Source organism: Paramormyrops kingsleyae, chromosome 10 (genome assembly GCF_048594095.1).
Source record: "Paramormyrops kingsleyae isolate MSU_618 chromosome 10, PKINGS_0.4, whole genome shotgun sequence".
In the NCBI taxonomy this organism is placed as follows: domain Eukaryota; kingdom Metazoa; phylum Chordata; class Actinopteri; order Osteoglossiformes; family Mormyridae; genus Paramormyrops; species Paramormyrops kingsleyae.
The window spans coordinates 14,765,984-14,783,491 of NC_132806.1; the positions used below are offsets into that span (position 1 = coordinate 14,765,984).

Consider the following 17,508-nt stretch of genomic DNA (forward strand, 5'->3'; position numbering starts at 1 on the left):
GTAGATCCTCCTTGTGAAAATTTAGAAAAGCAGTGTTTATAATACATTGGCCAGTACAATCGGTGCATTTGTTGTCCCATGCATCGTTCCCATTTGTTAATGTTCTTTATGTACCTGTGTAGATTTAGTGTTGAACACTTACCACATGTAACACCATGAATAATATTGCCCAGCTCATCCATGGGGTGTTCTCGTAAAGCACTTTCATCCACGGGCTCGTTCCGCCACAATGTGCTAAGAAGCACTAATGGGGATCCTTCCTGCCCACGGCCATCAGACACTACAATCCCTCCTCCAATGTGCTGACGTACTGCTTGCATTATGTCCTGTCTCTGTCTATCTGCAAAACATATAGTAAAATAAGTGGAAGGGGATTTAGGAATCAGGTGTGCATCTAAAAGCTGACTCCTAAATGGATTAAAATGCACACACACACAGACACACACAAGCCAAACATGCACCAGCATTCCCTGTAAAGATATCTGTCTACTCCAGCAGAAGGTAGAAAAAGGCCAGAGGCTAAGCAAGAAGCAGAGAGAGGGGGCTTCTCATTTCCATGGAGATTCTGAGTAGAAATGGGAATATGCCAAGCATGTCTGGGTGGCTGCAGTGGGCGTGGCCTTCTGAGAGACACTGATTAAATAAACAATGAATACAGATAACCTCTGCTATTTGGTGGGTGTTGAGGGGGTGGGGTCCTAAGGCTCACATGGCCAGACTGTCTAGGGAAGAGGCCATGTTCACAGTGGATATCTGTGTTGATTGAAAAAGTGAAGAGATTAAACTGTTCGGATGCTGGCTTTATCATAATACATGAAGGTCTGCTCTTTTTGGGTGGACACCCTTCATACAGAGTTAACAAACCCTCAGGAGACAGACTGATGGCACAGCTTGAGCACTAAGAAGCTAGAGAAGAGTGTAAAAGAACTCAGATTTTTATACCTTAAGACAAACAAACTACAAAAACAAGGGTTGCAACTAGACACAAACAAAATTAGTAATATTTGTACAGTGCCCCTCACACTTAATGACACTTACATTCAATACATTCAATCCAGCACACAAACTAAAGAACAGCAGCAACAAAAAAATAACCTTACAAACTGGATCATACATCCATTTCAGGAATGTTATAATACATGATTTTAACTGGAATTTAAAAGTTTGAAACCGATTGTACATCTCGCAGACACTGTGACAGTGCCTTCCAAAGTTTTGGTGCTACAACACTAAATGACCAGTCACTCACAGAAGATAGTCTGAACCTAGGTACCGTGACAAAATTGGAACCTGAGAAGCTTGTGTTTAGGGAAGAAGATGGTCAGGCAAATTGAAAGAGGCAATTTAACAAAGGAATGGACAGAAGCTATAGCAATGCTATGGAGGTAAGGTACAAATAATGCAGTCTGAAGTTAACATGAGAGCTAACATGGGGCTGAAAGGTATGATACTGATAAAAATTACGCCTAAATCCAGACTGTTGGTGAGGTTTCTAATGGGAGCCCGTTCACATCCATTTTCATGTCAGGCAGAGAAGAAATGAGTGAATTTCAGTTTAATCATAAATTGGACATCATCCAATGCTTGACTTCACAAAGGCAGTCAATTTACATCACAAAAAGTTATACTGAAAAACTTGTGGAAAAATACTAAAAATTCTGTCAAATAGGAACAACAAGGAAAATGAATAGCCACCAGCCAGAGAAGCAGCATATAATCCACAATCAGCATCTGAAATTAACAGGGTGGAGGGGCAAAAATGACCAAAGAAATCTCAGAATAGCCCTTAAAAAATGTTATCGAAGGGAAACAATAGCCTCCAAGATTAAAAACACGATTCAGCCATAATTTTATACATAATTTCCATCTCCAACACACACTCATACAAACAGCACTGTTGTTCACACTACTTACATACATCACTTTATGTCACATGTAACTACATATGTAGGTAATTTTTCCCCCCAATAAAGGCAATCATTCAAACAAAAATAAGTCAACCTCTGCTAGGGGTGCCACTACGAATCATCTGCTTAGCTGTGGTCTTACCATACAATCAACAACGACTTTGTCGCGTAGGGCTGGGCAATATATTGAATTCTCACAGTATATCAATATATTTTCAAAATGAGAAATATAGGATGACAATACCATTATCAATATAAAACATCTATTGTGTGTAAAAACCCAATAGAATTCCATCCTGGTTGAAAGCAACACGGGCGCTTCGGTCGTGACATTGCGCAGACCCCCAAAATTCACAGCTGTCCCAGTACCCGTAGCGATGCCCGAAAAGTATAATGGAAACCCTGACCAATGCTGGGCGTTTCTTATGCAGTGCGGGCTGTATATTGACGAGCACCCAGATCGCTTTGTTGACAATTTTGCTCTCATATGTTTTGTTATATTGCTGCTAACCAGGAGAGCACGCGATTGGGCCACGGCTTTATTAACCGATGACAGCCCTCTCCTAAAAACAGCACGGGAGTTTCAACTTTCACTGAAATCTTCGATCATCCCACAGTGGGACAGAGTTTGGGAGAGCGGCTGTTTGACTTAAAACAAGGCTCCCGATCTGTAGCGGAATTTTCCCTACAATTCCGTACCATTGCTGCTGGGCTGCGCTGGCCAGAGGATTGTCTCTGAATCATGGATCGCCGAGCACTGAACCCCGAGATCCAGGATGAACTGGCCTCCCGCGGATGAATGCTATACTTTGAAGATTATGTGCGGTTGTCAGCAACTCTGGATAACGTGGTGAGGGAACACCGCTGCCAACGCACCCATACATAAGCTGCATCTGCCACCTGTTCTGCCGCGTCCGATTACCCAGAGCCCATGAAGCTGGGACGCTCCCCACTCACCACCGCGGAGCGACGCCACCACACGTCGAACGGACTCTACCTGTACTGCGGGGAGCCGGGACATCTCCTGCGGGCTTGCCCCATGCGACCCCCACACCCAGAAGACTGCAATAAGGTAAGTGTGTCAGCTTTCATGGGTGTGTCTCAAATTCAGTGCACAGTACCCGTGGTTGTTACCTATGGCGGGGAACACTTCCCCATGAGAGCTCTGCTAGATTCCAGGGCAGCAGGGATTTTCATTGATCTCACTTTAGCCAAACAACTAAGGATTCCCCTGCATACGCTCTCCACCCCGGTGACTGTCCTAGGAGTGAGTGGAGAACCCTTACATGGCGGGTGAGTCACCCACCGTACAGGATCACTTACCTTAAGGGTAGGGGTTCTCTGACTGGAACACAGGTGAGATTGCGGCTTGGTCTCCCACCTGTTTCTCTCGGTGTCTCTCCCTCTCTTGCAAAGCTACGTTGGTGGAGAGCCCAGATTCGGAGGACCTGTCCATTATCCCGGAGAATTACAAAGACTCGATGTCTTCAGTAAATTGCTCTCTTTTCAGCTACCCCCCTCACAGGGAATGCGACTGCGCCATTGATCTCCTGGAGGGGGCACCACTCCCGAAAGGACGCCTCTACCCTTTGTCCTTGCATGAAAAGGAAGCTATGGACGCGTATATCTGAGAGGGCCTTAAACAAGGTATCATCCAGTCATCTACCTCACCCGTTACAGCAGGCTTCTTCTTCGTTAAGAAAAAACATGGAGGTCTTCGCCCCTGCATCGATTACCGGGCCCTCAACGTGAACCCTTGCCGCTCATACTCTCGGCGCTGGAGCAACTTCGAGGGGCTACTGTGTTTACAAAGCTAGACCTGTGTAGCGCTTACAACCTGGTCTGCATTCGCAGAGGGGATGAATGGAAGACATCCTTTATCACCAACACCGGACAGTATGAATATCTCGTGATGCCTTATGGGCTAGCTAATAGCCCCTTCATTTTTCAAGCCTTCATGAATACAGTTTTCAGAGACATGATCATCCGGTATGTAATTGTATATATTGATAATATCCTGATTTACTCACCCACTTTTCTCAGCACGTCCAACACGCCCCCGCAAGTTCTTGCAACGGCTAAAGGAACATCACCTGTTCGTGAAGGGGGAGAAGTGCGAGTTCCACCAGAACCAGGCAAAATTTTTGGGCTCTCTCATCCAACCAGGTGCAGTTGCGATGGATGAGAAGAAGATCACCGGCATAAAGGAATGGCAGCAGCCCGGAACCATGAAAATGCTCCAACGGTTCCTGGGGTCCGTGAATTTCTACCGCCGGTTCATCAGAAATTTCAGTTAGGTGGTGGCACCACTCTCCTCTCTGATGCGAGGTGGCTCAACCCATCTACAGTGGACTTCAGAGGCAACCGCCGCCTTCAAATAGTTGAAGCGCACCTTCTGCTCCACTCCTGTCCTCCAACAACCACATCCCGATCTCCCCTTTGAGGTGGAGGTGGATGCTTCGGAGGCCGGAGTGGGAGCAGTTCTGATGCAACGGCACCCGGTTACCGCTCGCCATCACCCATGTGCTTGTTTTTCTAGAAATCTCACCCAAGCCGAGTGCAATTACGACGTGGGTGATCGTGAACTCCTGGCCATGAAATTAGTCCTGGAGGAACAGAGACTAGGGCTGGGCGATATGACTGAAAACTGTATCACGATATGAGTGTTTCATATCGGTCGATATCGATAATTATTGACATTTTTTATGACCCATTTAAAATAAAGACCAGGAGAAAAATATATTACATTTAAACATTTTTATTTTAAACATGTCAACAACCATGGAAAATAAAGTGTTTTTAAAATATGTGCAGTGTTTTGTAAACATAAATAAAACTGACGTAGACTGAGATACAGTACATCTGTAATATAAAAAAACAAACCTGATACAGTACAGTAACATTGTTTGAAATATAAAACCTGCAGAAATATGAAAAAGTAACTCTTCAAGTTATTCTTACTCTAATCATACTTGAAGTTGAACTATTCAAGTATATTTTCAGTCCAGGTTTTGTGCTAGGAAAAGACACACATGCAAACACTAACGAGGAAGACGCGATACGTAGGGAGCCGGAACCCGGAAGTGCGCCGTAAACACAGAGAGGAAAGAGAGAAGGGGAAACAAAAGACATGGCAGACTCGAAACGAAACACGGGATACGCGAAAAACCGGACAACATGACACATACAAACCGAAAGGATACAGACCTATAACTTAATATTCAGGAGACGGGGGGCGAGCGGCGTTAGGGAAGGGCGAGGCGACCGTCACAGTGATTCACAAAAAACCGGCAGAACTTCCATAAAGCAGTTGTTTTGCTGTGCTACGACCATTTATGACAGCTGCGTTTCCGGTGTTCCGGGCAATTCAGTTTCCCTATGTTTCCCCTGTCGCGCGCTGATTTGTACACGGTTTCGCTGTTGTTTTCATGTCTTTTTACGAAGCTCTTGAGGTAAACAAGCCACATATTTTAAAACATCACATGTTTTTTGTTTTTACTGATAATAAATGAAAGTATTTAATTCGCTGGATAGAGATATTTCTTGATGAAAACGGTATAGTATTTCTTATAAGACTATATTATGCGTGACGAACTACTGTATTCGCATGTAATACTGTACCTGAGTGATTTTCAGACATCCCACATACATATTTGCCTAAATATTAGGAGAAACATTATTTCCTGACATCCAGGATATTTGGTTCCCCCCTGTTAAAACAGGTATACAGCAACTCTGGGCCTCGGTACTAATAACAATACAGTATTCACATGTAATAATGTACTTGAGTGATTTTCAGACATTTCACATACCTCTTTGATTTAATATTAGGGGAAACATTATTTCCCGATAGACAGGGGAAACATAGGGAAACCGAATTGCCCGGAACACCTGTTCGGATCCAAACTAGCTTCGCAACCTCTGTTTTCTTCCGACGAAGAATAAAAAATATCGAACGTTTTATCGAACACATTTTTTATTGATATCGATCACGTGTCTATCGCGATACATATCGTAATCGTTTTATCGCCCAGCCCTAACGGAGACACTGGCTAAAGTCTTCACCGACCATCATAACCTGGAATACCTTCAGAGCAACAAGAGATTGAACCCCCCGCCAAGCCCGCTGGTCCTTGTTCTTTATGAGGTTCAACTTCAAAGTCACGTATTTACCCGGTAAGAAAAATGTCAAGGCCGATGCTCTTTCTCACCAGTTTGATTCCCCCGAGGTCGAGGACAAAACTGCACCTATCCTGGCCCCCACTTGTTTCAAGGCCACAATTCACCTGGTCTCTTGAGGAAACCCTCTGGGCGACCAATGAACTCCATCCTCCTCCGGCCAGATGCCCCCCTGGAAGGTTGTATGTACCCAACCCGCACCGCCCTGCTGTAATGCATAGGGTCCACACCTCCCGGAGTTTAGGACACCCGGGGGTCTCAGCAATGTTACAATTCATAGCTCAACGCTACTGGTGGCCCGGATGGAGGAAGAAGGTGGAACAGAATGTGGCTTCTTGTCCTGAATGCGCCCAGCTTAAATGTCATGAAGTGACATGTCATCAACCGCCCGCTGGGTTGCTTCAACCCTTACCTGTCCTATCTCGTCCCCGGTCCCATCTAGCACTGGACTTCATCACGGACCTCCCCATGTCCCAAGGTAACACCGTCGTCGTCACCATGGTGGACAGATTTTACAAGATGTGCAGTCTTCTTGCTCTACCCAAGCTCCCCACTGCCTCAGATCGATACTATGGAATTCCCGAAGATGTGATTTCAGATCGTGGTCCTCAGTTCACCTCCCAAGTTTTTCGTGCCTTTTGTCGGAAGCTCAATATCTCACTCAATCTAATGTCTGCATATCAAACCCCAGGTCAATGGGATGGCAGAGCGAACCAATCAAGAGGTGTCTTAGGCATTATGACTACTGTGTCGGGATAAGCCATCCGACTGGTCCACTCACCTCGTCTGGGCCGAGTACTCCCTTAATACCCATCTTAACCCCGTCACAAACCTCTCTCCCCCTACCAGTGTGTCCTAGGTTATAAGCCCCCTCTCTTCCTGTGGGATGCGCCCACCAGTGATGTGCCACAAGTGGACAACTGGTACAACGCTTGTAAGGAGGTCTGGTGCCAGGCCCAGCTCACCCTCACTCACCAGGGTCAACGACAGAAAAACCATGCAGACTGCCACCGACGTTCGGCTCCTCCTTTCCGAGTGGGCCAGCGAGTATGGCTGTCTACCCGCAACCCCAAGGTCCTATCCTGTCAGAAGCTGTCCGCCCACTTCATCCGACCCTTTAAAAATCTTACAGCAGGTGGGACCTACCTCTTTCCGCCTACAGCTCTCTGCGATCTACCGTATCTGTCCTACGTTTCATGTGTCCCTGTTAAAACCAGTATGGTACAGCCCAGTTCACCCGTCGACTGACGGCGCCGTTCCGTAGCCTTGGACCCTGCTGGATCTCTCAGAGGTTTTCCAAATCCATGCCATCCTGGACTCCTGCTGCCTAGCGGGGTCACTGCAATACCTGGTAGACTGGGAGGGGTTCGTTCCAGAAGAGCCCTCCTGGGTCCCGGCGAAGGACGTCCTGGACCCAGCCATGATCGATGAGTTCCACTCCAATGCGCTCACCCTTCCAAACCCACTCCCTGGCCTCGAGGTCATCCGCGGCATCGTATTCGGCCCCTAGTAGGTGGCCATCGGGGGGGGGGGGGGTATTGAAACAACAACATGATGCTATCTGGGAAACCATACTCCCATTTCCACAGCTCAGCAGCCACAACATCTTTTAAGAGGAAATATTGTGGTAAGAAGATAAAAAGACGTCATGGGCATGGCAGTACTTTTTGCAGATTCAAATTTTATAAATGCCCCCATTTTTTGACAGTTCTCCTCAAATATTTTTGAAAATTTCCTATGTTGTGTCCACAATACTTCCTCAATTACTGCAGTCATAGATTATACTGAAAACTAAAAACTTTATATGACAGAATTCTACAGAAAGCCTGTCATATGGCTCTACCGTGTCCTTCCTCACATATATATGCTGTTACCACAGACGTCAGATCATTCCATCTCCAAAAAGACTCCGGGGACTGTCTGACCCCGCTTTTTCAAAAAACGTATGTCACTTTGGATAAAAGCACCTGCTAGCTAAATAGGATGTAAGATAACCGTTGGGCAAATTGCAACCAAACTACAAAAAAGACAAGATTTCAAAACTATGGACTCAGCAGTCTGATTTTGGTGATCACATAGCATTCAGCAAGAATGAATTAAATCACGATTCCATTTAGCTAGTAGAGAAATCCAATGATGCATTTGCTTACCGATGTTGTGCTGTCTTCATTACTAATTCTTGGGATTGGCCTTAATTTTCTCTGGTCATCATCCCTTTGTTACCCCATTGCTAAATTTAACGCCCAGTTGTCATACCATTTGCTGTCATTTAATGGTCAAAGGGGGGACAGGGGAGCTGAAGAGGAGAGAATGTCTGCAATTCCATCGTCTACCAGTAGGGATGCACCAATTGCAATTTTCTTGGCTGATTCCAATTTTTTTGCAAGTTTCAGATTTTTTCCCAATTCCAATTTTCTTTTTAAGAACTTTAATTGACAATTTCCCCCAAACTGCACTAAGTCACAGGATCTTCTCTCACTTAAGTCTCAAAATAAAAGTTTTCTGTGACTGGAAAGAGATACAAATAACAATTAGGCCTTACTGAAAATGAGTTGCTGTACACCCAACTTCGATATAATAAATTTTACCAAACAAGAGCAGGTGCAACAAACTGAAATAACAAATGTCAGTGACATATTTTCCAACATGTTTAAATTCACGAGATACCAAAACATTAACCTTTTTTTTTTACTCCTCTTAAAGTCCATAGTTTACAAACCACCAGATACAACTGAAGTGTACTATACTCTTCCAAATAATAGGTACAGAGTAGGGCTGCAACTAACGACTATTTTGATAGTCGACTAGTCATCGACTATTAAAACGATTAGTCGACTAATCGGATTATAAATTGCATAATTATAAAATGGCTCCTATTTAGCTACCAGCTTTTACATTTAGCATGAGGTTATTGTACGACATCAATGCCGCAAAACAACACATGTAAAATGGGAAAGAGCTGTCGTGCGATTGATTATGCAAATAGATTTAACATGAAATGGGAGGTTTCTTTTTAGAGATTGCCAAAAACTAAATAAGTAAGTATAGGATGTGGATTGGTCACACATGGCTGATACCCGATCCGTCAAATAGGTCTGGATCGGCACCGATCCGAATTTCTGATACAATATTTGTTATAATCAGGGCTGCATATAACTGGTACGCAAGTACGCATTCACCTTTTATAAGTGATACGTGCGGCAATCTTTTGCTGTGACAGTGCAAATACGTATTTTATGTGCATTTGTGCAGATATGACAAGAAATTATCATGCATTTTAACCTGTATATGCTAATTCGTACTTCATTTGCGGTATAGGGGTTAAAATGCACGGCAATGTCTTGTCATATCAGCTATTTATATAGCCTATGTTTACAAATAAAAACTCATTTTAAAGCAGGCTGAAAAATCCCAAGATCCTGACCCAAAATACGGGAAATTTAGAGCAGCTTCCCATTGCCATTCCTCTGTTAACAGCAACAAAACGGACTTAAACTGCTGTTATTTATTTTTAATGGAGCATAAGCTCTCGCAGCACTTGCGACATCGGAGCCACTGTCCTGAATCTTGAGCTTCAGAGTTTTGGCTTCTTTATTTAAGCAATGAGTTTTCTACACTGTTTTCTGACCTTTATTAGCTAAATTTTTAGCGAATGAGACACTTCATGACACACCACCGACTTCCAAACAAAAATACGTTCTATTCTGATCTTTTTTGAAAATGTAAAATATACTACTACTAGCCTATTATTATGCCCTATTATTATTGTTGTTGTTGTTATAATTATTTATTATTATTATTATTATTATTATTATTATTATTTATTATTAGATACGCCAGACAACAAGAAGTCCGTGCTATTCACCCTTTTGTAGATCTCGTCTTTGTTTTCGGACATAAAAGCCTTTGAGACTTTAGAGCGGTTAATATGTGACGATGCCTGATTTGTGGCCACCATTCTTCTACCTGTTGCTGAATGCTATTGCTCAAGAGCGAATCTCACCTGTGTGGTGTATTGGTGCAGTCTATTGGAAAGCGGTAGTATTGCACAAGTATAAAGGAAGGAAAACGTCTCATTCCGTTTAAAAATACGTCTGGCGACAATTATCGACAATCAAATTTGTCGGCGACTATTTTTATTGTCGATTTTTGTCGACAATGTCGAATAATCGTTGCACCCCTAGTACAGAGTAATATCATTAATACCAACATTGCATGTTATGCACATAATTCTTACATCGCTACTAAGCTAGATTAAGATCAGGCTTTTTCATACCTTCATTATAGCACAGGGGGTTAAGGTTTCTCTAAAACAACATTTTTACTGTCATAAGAAAAATAAACCTTAGCTAGATTTGCACGTTTAATGATTATTCCTTTTCAGAATTATCTAGGATATGTTTAGTAATCAGTTTAAAGTTTACCTCCAATGTTTCACCACGTTTTCATGGTGGTTCCGCCACGGTTTACTTTGGCTTTACATGCATTACAAATTGCAGTCTTTCTGTCGTCTTCACTCACAGTGGAGAACATCCCCACTAATGGCATGTTAGTATGTGGCTGTGAGTGTGCACACGGTTGTGACCCTATTGGCTGCACTGCTGAGTATATGACGTGTGGCACATGCATTAAATGGACTGGTTCAGTATTAATCCTGGATAAAACTTAGCCAAACACAGAAATCCCCCACCATACGCGACTTACTACCTATCCTCACTCTGGCCTACTTCTCTTGTTGTGTGGAACCAAATAAATACTTTGCAGCTACACCAAGCCTTTCAGAGTTACTGTCATCCCATCAGAGATGCAGTGCTTTACATGCACATGCAAAGACATCAGCATAAATAAACATATTAAAACCTAGATAGCCTTAATCCCTTCAAGGGCAGTACTTGTCAGATTCATTGAAGTGCTAAATGGGACCACTTTGCAAAATTGTAGTGATTGCATATCACCAGAGACACACACACACACACACCTCATAAAATAAACAATGCAGGAAGACCAGAGGCCAGAAAACCCACAAACTACTGACATTTATAAGGAAAGGGTCTGAGAGTACAAACTTAACAGCCAGCTCCTAGTTTTCCTAAAGGTCAAGTGTATCTCCTGTTTATTTACCAGGTGTGAAGCATCGTTAAACAATCCATAAATCAAACAATGCAGAAAAGTATTTGCATTGGAAAATACCATAAAAAATTTCTAATTGGCTGCTTGTGTGTGGACAAGATGGTTCAAATCTCACAGTGGACAAAGGGATTACATTATTGGGCCCTTAGACAAAGCCTTTTATCCTAACTGTTCCAAACTGACTGACCATGCTTTGGAGAACATAAAGTAAATGTAAACAGATGACTACTGGCTGATAAGCCCTTGCTCAGAGGTTGCAGAATTCTCTGAGGTGAATTACCATTTCACTCAAAATGGAGCAGATAGTAAGTAAGGTAAAAATACAAACAGCTCCAAAAAAAAAAAAAAAACAAACAGTGAAACTTTTCAGTAACAGTCAGGCAGAAATCCACAAACTCAAAGCTCAAATCCAGTTCCTAACACATTCTCTCACCCACACAGGGACATGCCATCTTTCTTTATGACACAGTTGCTGCTGTCGAATTATATAAAATTTGCCCGTGTGTCATCTTAACCATCCAGCTACAGACCGATTATGCTTACATCTTGTCACTTCAATCAGGAGCCCTTACACCAGCGCTGAGCTCATGTTCTGTAAGTTACGGTCAGCCATCTCCTCCGTCAGGCACCCTTGTTACTCCTGCCCATCATCCACACCAAAGTCTCGTTGGTAGGGCAAGGTGGCGATGTCTGTCAGACTTGCTTTCACAAAAGGGCACATTAACCATCTGCTACCGAGCCCAAGGAGCACAGATCCATGCCATGAGACAGTCGATTTTTAGAAGCAAAAGATTCACATGGGAAAAGTATATTTTAACATTTTTACAACTCTGGGACTAGCCTGTGGAAAGAATCCCAGAAAATGAACTATTGTTGTATGACTGAATTATTGTTTTTCAATTAATACATATTTATTAAATTTGGCGCTATACATGTCACTGCATAAAGCATGCCTTCAGCAGTTCCTTTGCCTGCTCTCTCCGCACCTTCATGAGTCAGACTGCTTTGGCCCCTGAGGGGATTCCTCACACCACACCCTGGAGGCCAGGAAAGCTGTAAAAGCAAAACCATGCACTCACTGCTCCTGAGAACAGAGAACACAAGAAAGCCCTGAAGAATGTCAACAGGACAGCTTGCTTTGATTCTGCTCTATAGAAGCAGCAGCTACATCAACCACACAGACGTAATACATAGCCGGCCTATTTCTGCACAGGGGGGTCTTCAGAATATCGATTTGGCTGCATAATGACAGTCAACTAACGACCGGTAGTAGGACAAGTAGGTTGCCGTGCATGCTGATCTGTGGCCGCTACACAAGGTGGGATCATCCCTGTGTTGATTTCAGGAGCTGTGTGGCTTTCAAGGACTTGATACTGCGCACAGAAATGTTTGTTTTCCTTCCAAGCTTTTGGCCATAATATAAAACATCCCCTCATAAACCGTTCAGGAATGCCAAATAAAACCAAGTGCTGGTAGCACAGCCTCTTTTTAAAGACTACAGTGTGACTGGCATGTGCAGACAGTGGGTTCTGGAGCTGTTGTAATGAAGATTAGCTACTGAAGCATTAAAGACCACCGGCTCAGGTTGTGACCCACAATGCCCCACTTAGCATATTGAATATTCTTATTATTACTAATAAGACACAATCAACTCAATGTGTTTCACTACAGTATTTCGTATGCTTAAGCCCTTCAAAATAAAAATAAATAAATAAAACTTAATATTGCACAAGCATTAACAGTACTGGCCAGAGGGATATGCTGTATTACAGTACATGAAAATGTTTAATTTCTAAGTACATAGCAAATAAATGTCCATCGATATGTAAAAAATGCTATATTCTCACATTTAAACTAATGCAGACCTTCAATTTAACTGCATGGACCAAAAACATAAAGCCTAAATTTTAATATGCAATTATTTTACTTGTTGCGACTAATAAATACATGTTACATGTTTCTATGCAATTTGTATTTTAACGCAAACCCAAACAAGCACCGAACATACGAATCTATTCAAAATGTGTTCTCCCGCAGGCTGATAAGTATTAAAGCAAGCTAAAACTAATGCTACACTGCTGAGGCATAAGTTAATTAAAATAGCTGGTTTTTAACACACAGTAGGACCGTTACAGTAGCCTTGCAATAGCAGACACAAATAAGAATAAATAGCCTAGATAGCTAGACAAACTAGCTAAAATCAAACTGCAAATAAAACAAATAGTTTAACCTAAATGAGTGTTGGCAACTACAAATTATAACGTTAAACGTCATTACAGACGGAGCTTTTCTTGGTGTACAGCGTTCCAAGATGCCTTAGCTAACCAGGTTGAAATAACGTGATAAAGCCATAAGACTAAAGCAAAATAACTTACCATTATAAGTTTATTGAAATTAGAGTCAGACTTCTTTGAATGTAGGTATCTCAGCAGTCTTAGGAAGGTAATCAGACACGAAACGATGACGGTCGTCGACTTCGAAAAGCTCTCGCGCGTGCGGCCATGGGTGCGTTAATTCCGTAGTCTTGGTAACTCCCGCCACGAATCACTTGATTATTACATGACCGTTAACTTCTTAGTTAAGTAACAAGTTTACCTGATTTTTTTAGCGTACTTCCATATCATTGGCCAATCGCTTTAGTCAAAAGCAGGGTGAAACATGAATTGATAAAATCAGTATTAGGAATTAGGAAAATTGTGAACGCAATTTGTGGGCATAAAACGAAGTAAAAGTGCAGTGACAGCACTTCATACGTACTCAAGAAAAGCTGAAATTACACCAATTTAAAACTACTTACTAAAGTACAAATTCTAAACAATAAATTACTCAATTACAATAATGACAGTTACTTTACACCCCTAATCAAGACCCCTGTATTCTGTATATGTGCCCTCTCATGGAAAATACTGTTTATGGTAAGTGTAATCATTTTGGAGGGTTATCCAGGCAACCTCTTTATGAGGTTTTACTCAGTGGGGGGGAGGCTAAAAGATATGAACATGATATGAATGTATCGCAGTGGGGGACAGGGGATCAGAAGGAACAGAGGATGAAGGAGGTGGGAGGTCTGGCTGCCCTGCTGAAATCCCTGCTGGATTGATTGAACCTAAAATATGTAAACAATAACACTGTGGGTTCTGCTCCACTTTCTATAAAGAGGTGAAGGTTCCTACTCCTCTCAGTTCTACCACATCTGTCTTCACAAGTTCCAGCTGTAAATAAGGTAACTGCAATGGAGAGGATGAGAGAGATGAAGGTGGGGGGAGCAGACATGGGGTCAGTCTGCTCTTTTTGCAGGATGGTGGTGTGGCTCAGTAGGCTAAAACTCTGGGGCTATGATCAGGAGGTTGTTGGTTCAAATCCCACAGTTTGCAATGTGATTTTCCCACTGGGCCCCTGAGTAAGGCCTTTAACCTTAGCTGCTCCAGGGACTGACTGACCCTGTTTTCTCAATTGTACATTACTTTGGATGAAGGCATCTGCTAAATATATAAATAAATTGCACCACTGTGGTCAGAATGAAATCAAATATAAGATAAAGCAAGTGTTAGGTCAAGAGGGTCGTCCTCCATCTCTCTGATCTCACAACAAGGCAGCTGGTGCTGACATAGATACTTTACTAGTGCTGGTTGTTTTTACTTTGTAGGTGCTTGTATTAAATGGAACTTACAATATTTAGTGTTACTGTTTCCTTAGGTGTATTTTCGTCAAAAGCCATTATGGACACGGTGACAGCAAGTGTGCAGGGAGGAGAAAGCCACAATCTCTGCTTCAGGTGTGGCTTCCTAGGTGTTCAGCAGTCTACTGCTCCTCCATACCACATACAGGAAAACCCATAAACCTGACAGACCAAGTCAAAACAAGGCCGGGAAATTTGGACTGATTAAAATTTCCATCGTTCAAAGGGAACCCAGCTCTGTTAACATTTCCTCTGTTTTTTATGATGAAATTACATTGTCTTAATTACATTCACAGCGCATACTGTTTGCATTGAATGGTCTCACATAAAATTGCCACAATGTTTAGAGCAGCAGGGGGTGCTGAGGTTATGGAGCCAGACTGGGGTGGCTGGGGGTTACGACCCTGAGAGGCCCCACGCTTGCATTCTTCAGTCAAGGTACATACCCATTCTTTCTATTAAGATGTCTGGCTGTATATATATATATACAGATAAAGGTATGAAACATACACTCTTTGCTATTTAACATGATCTGAATAAAAGCATCTGTTTCACAGATTAAATACCGTAAAATGATACATTAACGTTGTGAATGTGCTGAAAAGTGTAGCATCTGATTCCCGTTTTCCCTTTTCCCCCTTATCCTGCCGAACCCTGTTTGCAGACACAGCCCTGACAAGTGACTGTTCTCTTTTGTTCTATTGCCGACCCTTCTGTCAAATTGTGCTCGTTGTCTGAATTTAGTGGTAATAGAGCGGTTCTCGTACATCAGTGCGCTGATGCACTATAACTACAACTGAAAGCCTTCTTAAAACGGCCTTCTTTGCTGTACTTCGTCATATATGAGAAGGTCTCGACTGACGTAAGTAATCCCTTCCACAGACCCTTACATAAGTTGTTTACCTTCCGATACCATATATATCTATAGCGAAAGACACACAAGCTGAAAATATACTAATAATATGTACTATGTATATCACATATTAAAATGAATAAAAAGATAAAGTGTAAATATATTTACAGGTATATGCAGCCTTTTGGCATTAGTGCTCCGGTATATTCCATGTCTGGGATATTTTTTACATAAATCCAGATTTACTTAAGCCAGTTTTACTTGAGTCGAGAGTTGCCAATATACAGTATACATTAAGTTAAGTTAATGTTAGGTTGTCCTTCCAATAATATGCCCAAAGTATGATGGCTTTAGCTCATCTGTGCTTATCTGTGAATCTTTACATTGGAAATAAAAACTTTGCATGTTTTATTTTCTTCTTGAATATCTTTGCAGATGCTGTTGTAATATTGGTCCTTGACTTTACGGGTAGCATTGTGGAATTCATGATTTAGCTTTAAAAGATCTTCATCTTTCCTGATTCAGATTCTCTTTTTGGCAATTTCCAATGTGCCTTTTGTAATACACCATGATTTCTTTGGCTGCTTCATTTTCCAGATTCTTACAGAATCTTCCTGGATGACTTATTTGTAACTTTGGTTCTCTATCAAATATATCCAGGTTTGTGATGTTTTCCTTGAAGGGAGTGGATATATTCTTCAACTCATTTCTTGGAAGTCAGATTCCTTTTCAGCTTTCAGCTTGTACATAAATAGTTCCTGATCTGATCCACAATCTGCTCCAGGCCATATCTTTCATATATGAAGTGATCTATTCCATTGTTTGGGACTAAGAATGTAGTCTATTTCCGTGAGCTCCATAGAGAGGTCTTTGGATTCGCAGTAGCTGATTAGTCACACTCCAGCTTAGCTTCTGTGTCCATGTCTATCTTGGCCAAGTGTCTGTCCCACCTTCTCATTTACTACTTTGGCATTTCAGTCTACAATCATTAGGCATATATCTTGCTTGCATACCTATTCACCAAGCCTCTCAGCTTCAGTTGTTGGCCCTCATGCCTGTACAACTGTCTGAAGATGTGTTCCTGAAATCCAACTGATATCCATCTGTCATTCACGTGATTTGTATTAATCTGCAGTCTTTCCAGGGTTTGCCCTGATGCTGAAACTCTTTGCACATCTTTGTTGTCCATTTTCCGTAGTATATGGTGGGTCCACCTGACTGAAAGTGCCCTGGCCAAATCAGTTTAAGTTAGAGAACTCCTCTATGCAAACTATTTCTTTCTTTACCAAATTTGTCTATTTTTGGTTCATGTTCCATGCATCCCATGTTGCAATATTGATTCTTCCTTTGCAACTTCAAATTTTATTTTCCAGCCTGGCAATATTGGCAGTTGGATGTACATAATGTTTTGACTAACAGTGTCATAATCACCAGCCATGCTCTAAATCAGGGGTGGGGAACCTGTTCCATGGAGGGCCAGTGTGGGTGCAGGTTTTTGGGATGGCCTCTCAAACAGCCAATAATAAAGCAGTGGTTCTCAACTCCAGTCCTGGGGACCCACTGTTATTGGCTGATTGAGAGGCCATCCCAAAAACCCACACCCACACTGGCCCTCCATGGATCAGGTTCCCCATCCCTGCTCTAAATGTTCCTTAGCTATTGACCACTGTGGCCATTTACCATTGATAGAGTCCTGTGTAACTGCTGTCCAGTGTAGGTGGTGGGTTTGTGTCTGACACCTCTGCTGAGATCTGTTTACC

At 42.4% G+C, this 17,508-nt stretch overlaps 2 long non-coding RNA genes across 3 annotated transcripts; one reads left to right on the forward strand and one right to left on the reverse strand.

Annotated features, from left to right (window-relative positions):
* Positions 1-11,170: 11,170 nt before the first annotated feature.
* Positions 11,171-13,748, reverse strand: LOC111835047 (uncharacterized). 2 transcript variants are annotated; one of them, XR_002836142.2, is made up of 2 exons: positions 13,592-13,748; positions 11,171-12,269 (listed from the first exon to the last, which is right to left on the reverse strand). It is a non-coding gene; the product is annotated as an uncharacterized lncRNA (long non-coding RNA). The 2 variants fall into 2 exon arrangements; XR_002836143.2 differs by having other exon boundaries at positions 11,171-12,300.
* On the forward strand, positions 13,744-16,078 carry LOC111835048 (uncharacterized). Its single transcript, XR_002836144.2, has 4 exons — positions 13,744-14,131; positions 14,913-14,991; positions 15,243-15,333; positions 15,560-16,078. It is a non-coding gene; the product is annotated as an uncharacterized lncRNA (long non-coding RNA).
* The last annotated feature ends 1,430 nt before the right edge of the window (positions 16,079-17,508 follow it).